Here is a 7,417-nt window from a genome sequence, read left to right as displayed (position 1 = left end):
CCTTACCACATCCATAAACCTTATCTTAGGCCTTCCTCTTTTCCTGTTACCTGGTAGCTTCATCCTTAGCATATTTTTCCCAATATACTCAGCATCCCTCCTCAGCACATGTCCAAACCAATGTAATCTTGCCTCTCTGGCTTTGTCTCCAAACCTTCCAACCTGGGCTAACCCTCTAATATACTTATTTTGAATCCTGTCCACCCTCGTCACACCCAGTGCAAATCTTAACATCTTTAACTCTGCCACATCCAGCTCTAACTCCTGCCTTTCTATCAGTGCCACTCTCTCCAACCCATATATCATAGCTGGTCTCACTACCCTCTTGTAGACCTTCCCAATCACTCTTACTGGTACTCGTCTGTCACAAATCACTCCTGACACTCTTCTCCACCCACTCCATCCTGCCTGTACTCTATTCTTCACCTTCCTTCCACACTCACCATTACTCTAAACTATTGATCCCAAGTATTTAAATTCATCCACCTTCGCCACCTCTACTCCTTGCATCCCAACCATTCCTCTATCCTCCCTCTCATTCACACACATATATTCTGTCTAAGTCCTGCTGACCTTCATTCCTCTTCTCTCTAGAGCATATCTCCATCTCTCCAGGGTCTCCTCCACCTGTTCCCTACTCTCACTACAGATCACAATGTCATCTGCAAACATCATAGTCCACGGGGACTCCTGTCTGATCTCATCTGTAAACCTGTCCAACACCATTGCAAATAAGAAAGGGCTCAGAGCTGATCCTTGATGTAATCCCACCTCCACCTTAAACGCATCCATCACTCCCACTGCAAACCTCACTGCTGTCACACTACTCTCGTACATATCCTGTACCACTCTTACATACTTCTCTGACACTCCCAACTTCCTCATAAAATACCACAACTCCTCTCTAGGCACCCTGTCATATGCTTTCTCTAAGTCTAGAAAAACACAATGCAACTCCTTCTGACCTTCTCTGTACTTCTCCATCAACACTCTCAGAACAAACATCGCATCTGTAGTGCTCTTTCCCGACATGAAACCATACTGCTGATCACTAATCACCACGTACCTTCTTAACCTAGCTTCCACTACTCTTTTACATAACTTCATGCTGTGACTGATCAGTTTAATCCCTCTGTAGTTACTACAGCTCTGCACATCACCCTTATTCTTAAAAATTGGTACCAAAACACTTTTTCTCCATTCCTCAGGCATCCTCTCACTTTCCAAAACTTTTTTATTTGTAATATTTTAATTATTTTTTTTACAGAATCAATAGCAGAAACAAATAGTTCCACTATATCATAAACCTGGAGGATATTGACAGCAGAATGGCTATTGAAAATTATGATAATGATAACATAGTTATATTTATGAGGCAGCTTGTGGAAAGGGACATGCAATATCAAAGTTTAATGACAGGATCTCACACCTTACAACATGTTAGTAACTGCAGGAGGTGACGGTGCATTACAAAGTCAAGCAGATACCAAGATTACACTCTGCTTGTACAAGCAGAAAACCCAGGGACCGCGACATCAGTATTTTCAAGCCCAGACACACTTTCAAGATGATAACAGTGTCCATAGTGACACTTTTCCAAAGTGGCACCAGGCACATGAATTTGTCACAGTTACCCCATGAAACACATAAAGCATTGACTGCCCAACAGCAAATGTGCCTTGACATTATTAGGGCTCAGAGCACAGCTACAGAGAGTCAGCTGGAATGGTCAGGGTCCTCCAGGAAATACACAAGGAGTTCTAGCACTACATGGAAATGGCAGAGAGCAGGCATAATGCATGGTCACACTGATGTGTAACATGGTGGCACACCAAGCATGGTCACACTGATGTGTAACATGGTGGCACACCAAGCATGGTCACACTGATGTGTAACATGGTGGCACACCAAGGATCCATGGCCACCTCTATTCCTCCACTATATAGGACTTACTAGATTCAAATAAGAGTCCCTCTTGGAAGGGGATGAGGACTGGGTACTGTCTGGACATGTCGGGGCAGATCACATGACACTACAAGTGCTTCTCAGGTAGGGGGAACAAGCACAACAGATTTCATGCAGGCTATGTTAACACCTAGCACAACCTTTCATTTGAAGTCATGGTCACAGTCCTGGAGCACTGTTGGATCAGTGTCTGCAAGATTACCTGCATCAGGTAGCTGACAACATTGGTCAATGCACTATCCAACTTCCCCCTCTTCAAAATCACTTGCCCCATCACCTAACCTCTCTATAGGATATGTGTGACTCATTTGCCCATGACTGCTGTGATTCAAGTGTGACATTTCTGTTTCTTACAATTTGACCTTCATGTATACATGTCAATGTTTAACTCAAAGGGAAATAAGTTATTAAATGAAATAAAAGAAAAAAAGAGGAAACGTAGGACACATTTCAACTGTATGCATTTCATTCCTCTAATGGTATTGTTTAAAACCTCATGGAACTGTGGAAAGAAAGCTGTATGTCATAACATAAGGTTGCAGTGATTAACACCATTAATACTCTATGTATTACCATTGTTAACGTGGAAATTACCTACAACTTAAAAGTAGTAATACATAGGTATTCAGGGAAATGCTAATAAGAAAATTAAAGACAAACATGAGTATCCTGACATGGAAACAAACACTGTTGCCTGCCACTTTACCCTAACCACTGTATAAATGATGATGTTTTTTGTCTCTGTGGCCAGGAATTCATTGTTTATGACAAAGTGAAACAATCTGATGTGCAGTACCATTACAGACAGTATTGTCAGTTGAAATATGTAATAGTTCAAACTGATGAAACATTGCATAATATTAAAAAAAAACAGTATTATACATTTTCATTCACCTGGAAGGTAAAAACTCATGTTAAATACCGAAATAGCACTTTTTATTAATTGTACCAGTTGAAGACATTTAGTAGTACATACTTATGAACACCACCTCAGCAGAATGTGTTGTACAAAAACAGTTAAAATGTGATTATCCCTAATATGATGCCTTGCAATGTTACTGAACAGGAGTCAGTGAGCACTCAGGTAGGAACTTTACAAACAATAATATTATTTAAAGAGTAGAAGGAATGTCAGATTAAGAGTGACAGTAGACCATGCACTACTCAGCATAGCCCACAGATATCAATACATGCATCAATTATACTCTATGTGTTTATTACAATAAAGGAAACACTAACCTGAATGTCATGGTCCATAGTTCTGGACTAGAAGCTGCCTCTTTATGTGCCGCATGAGGTCCCTTATTACTGCTGCTTGCTGATCTTCATTGGTCATAATAGGACTGACTGGGAGCTGCAGTGACAGCAGGGGTCACGTTCACCACAAGACTGGTACGTGATCATGTTGTGCAGAATGCAACATGCTGTAAACATCCTGCATTCAATAGCTGGGACATACTGAAGGGCTCCTCCTGAATCATCCAGGCACCTAAAACAACTCTTCTTAATGACAAAAAGGGTCTGAGAAAGGCTGTGTTGTAATTGTCTTCATCAGCTCCTCTTGGATTTCTCATTGGTATCATTAGCCAGCATCACCTGTGACAAAAATAAAAAGAGGAAAAGGAGGTTGAGACAAAATTTAGAAAAAGTGGATTAGCCTTCGGCAATACATCTTACAATGAATAACTGCTTAAATAAGACAGTAAAAAAGAAAACAATATTTTCCATATACCAAGAAGAGGACCACTGAACATCCTACCATGATTGAGTTAGTGTGCCAGTTATAGAAACTGTATACACTGCCAGGATGCTGTACAGACACATTGGTGATGCACCCCCATGCATCACAGAGTACTTGGCAATTGTTGAAATGGTAGCCCTTCCTACTGAAGTACTACTTCCCCCATGGACCAGATGGAGCCCTAATTGCAACATGGGTGCTATCTATTAGATTGTGTACCTCAGGAGAAATGTGCCACCGCATAAAAGTCACTCATTGTTTTCACTCCTGAGGTGACACCAGGAAATAGATGGACTGATCCACATGTGCAAAGAGTACATCCAGGAACTGCTGCAGTATCCTTAAGGCAGACGTCTGTGAGATCACCAATGTGTCCCCAGTCTGTCTGGATGGTCCCTCTGGCAAGTATAGAGAGGGCTAGACATACCTTTGTATCTACAGGAATAAGAAGTCCACACACACACCCAGTGCCCCTGTGGGGGTCATATGCGCTCACTAATACCCTTGCAATATCCCTTTCCACTCTGAGCCTATCAAGTATTTCCTGAGTGTTAAAATTATAGTGAGTTATTCTTTGACTATATCTCTGTCTTCTAGGACAACTAGCACTGCTGGATGCAACTGGAAATAGCAAGGCCACAAACAAGTGACAGCATCATCATGGATTGCAAAGAACGTAGACAAGGAGAGTCTCCACCTTTTATAATGTATATGTGGATAGTTTGGAAACCAGTGAAATTATAACTGAATCATCAGTAGGCAGGAGAAGGCCTCATTAGCATATGCCATTTTACACCTTTTCTCGTTTGTATCTCATTATAACTTCATTTGTTTAAGCTTATTCACAGCCATCGTATATTATCATAGATGGCAAAAAAGCTGTTGCGCATGAAAATATCTGTAAAACTATTAGTAGCTTCTTGATATGCATCTTTTCCTTTCCTTTTTGTAAAACTGGGAAAAACGTCAGGTCAGAAAAACCCTTCCCCTGATTCTTGATAAACAAATATGAACAGCAGGTTACTGTAAGAATCAAAGTTGTTCTTCAAATCATTGTCTTTACAGTGATTTAATAGCTTTTCCTAGGTGCAGTTTAGTCATCTAAAAATGAGTTACTCTTCATAACTTTTTCTATATCAATAAAAAAAACTTGAAAAAATCTCCAAAAATATATAACAATTCTCTTAAGGAGAGCTTTCATCCATGGATTGTTAAGATTTTTTATTATGTTCTACCCACGGTTCAACCCCACACAGACTGTAAAAATATATCTCTGTAGATAGTTGTCCATGGATTCCATAAATTGATAGCTAGAGGGAATGATAGATGTGCTACATAACATCAAAGCACCAGAACATCCACATAAATAACGTTCATCAATAAAAATTGACAATACAAATGTCAACAGGGCACTATGCATGCATGAGGAATATCCTTGTCTCATGCAAACTAAAGCTTTAAAAGAGAAAAACATCATGTTTTTGCAGGTGGCAAGCCCCCTGTGCCCCCCTTACCCTGCTAATTATATACACTAACTCAGAGATTGCACAATCCTGGGGGGAAGGGTCAAGTTCCCCAACCCCAGAGATTGTTGTACACCTGGTGACCATCTACTTTGTCGACCAAAGTGTATTGGCAAAACAGACATTTGTAAGTTTTGAACACTTTTTCCAGGCACATATAAAATTTATGATGGTTCTATTCTGAAATATTGACAGACCATAATATCAAACATCAAAATATCAACACTTAAATTGCCAAAGTAGCTTTTCACCTAAATCCCAGTCTTTTTTGGGATTGGGTGTTTGCCCTTTCCCCAATGTGGCCGAATGTTGGAGTTGGCATTATTGAGGGCAGGAGGTGAAAAAAGAGCTGCGGCATTTAAGGTCATTTTTGTGGCATTAAGGTGAAAAGGTGGTTGCTATTTCAACACACACACACACACATATATATATATATATATATATATATATATATATATATATATATATATATATATATATATATATATATATATATATATATATATATACTGTATACCGCTTCCCAAACTTTTTATAGCATTTTGTCTATATCCTCCTTCCCCATACTTGGATCCATATAATCCTTTATAAAATCATTCAAATACTTACACAGTGCTTTGCTTCTCTCCCCTCTCCCTTCCCTTTGTTTTCCTTTGACTTTGTTAAACACAGCCCCTCCCTTTTCTTCCTCAAGCTACTTGTTAGATCCAATCAGGGCTGTTAGTCTGTATCTCCTAAATAGAGGGTTATCTTTTATACCCTCTAAAGGAACTGGTGTTACTGATTATATTCTTGAAGTAAAAAAGTTTGTAAGGAATGTGGCTCTAAAAATGCTATATAAAAATGACCATGATAATGGACAGGCTTTGTATAAGAAACCAAGTGTATTTACACCTAACATGCACCCCCTTTTGGAAGCATTTGAACAAGCTTGTGAAAAGGACCTCATGCAAATATTTAATGATGGAAAATATAACAATACTCAGAATTTCTTTAATTTAAATAAAAATGAACGTGAAGCACTTGTTAGTTTGAGCAACAATGATCAAATAGTTATCAGACCAGCAGATAAAGGCGGAACCATTGTTGTGCTAGATAAAAGTTATTATGAAAATGTGATACAACTAATGCTGGATGATGAGACTTATCGACCAATCAATGACACACAGTTAAATAAGATTATTAATAATGTATATAGTAGTCTTTATGATTTATTAATGTGTGAAGTTATTGATCATGATCTATATAAATACTTTCTTGTTGAGTTACCAAACATTCCTGTTTTAGAGGTCTCCCTAAAATTCATAAATATTTTTATAATCCCAAGATAAGACCAATAGTCTTGAGTAGAGGGTGGCTCACTAAGCCACTCTCGATATATATTGAGAAACAGCTTAAAGAACTTGTACAAACCACCAATATGATAATTAGAGACACCCAGGAATTTCTTAAAAGCTTATCTGAATGTATACATGACATGGTAGATTTATCTAACACTTGGCTTGTAACTTTGGACATTAAGTCCTTATTTACAATGATACCCAATGATGATTGCCCTGAATTTCTAAGACAACTATTATGTGCAAGGAATGTCACCAGTGCAGTTATGATGAGATGTATGCTATTGCTGGAATTGATTCTAGAGAATAATGTTTTCATGTATAGTGATAAATACTACTTACAGACAAAGGGGGTGGCCATGGGAACACCATGCGTGAATTCATATGCCAATTTAGTCCTGGCCCAATGGGAAAAGACATATATTATAGACACGGAATATGGAAATAACATAAAGTACTACAAAAGATTTGTAGATGATGTCTTTTTCCTATGGGAAGGGAATGAAGCTGACTTATGTGCATTTATCGAATACATCAATCAAACAATAAATTTCCTGAAATTTGATGGGAAATGGTCCAAAACAGGAATTGAGTTCTTAGACGTATTCATTAGTAAGGAGAATGATAGATTTACAACACAGCTATATAGAAGGAGCTGTAGAAAAAATAATCTGCTTTATCGTACAAGTATGCACCCCAAACACATTTATCAAAATATAGTCATTAATCAAGGAAGAAGGATATCCAGTTTAACTAGTGATGACACTATATGTGAAAAGACACTAGACCTCCTGAGTGAGGAATTTGCTATAAGAGGGATACTCCAATAAAGAAACTGGGGTACTGAA

This window comes from Protopterus annectens, chromosome 17.part0 (assembly GCF_019279795.1).
Source record: "Protopterus annectens isolate FY-2018-M chromosome 17.part0, PAN1.0, whole genome shotgun sequence".
Taxonomy (NCBI): domain Eukaryota; kingdom Metazoa; phylum Chordata; order Ceratodontiformes; family Protopteridae; genus Protopterus; species Protopterus annectens.
Note: the sequence above shows the minus strand (reverse complement) of the source record.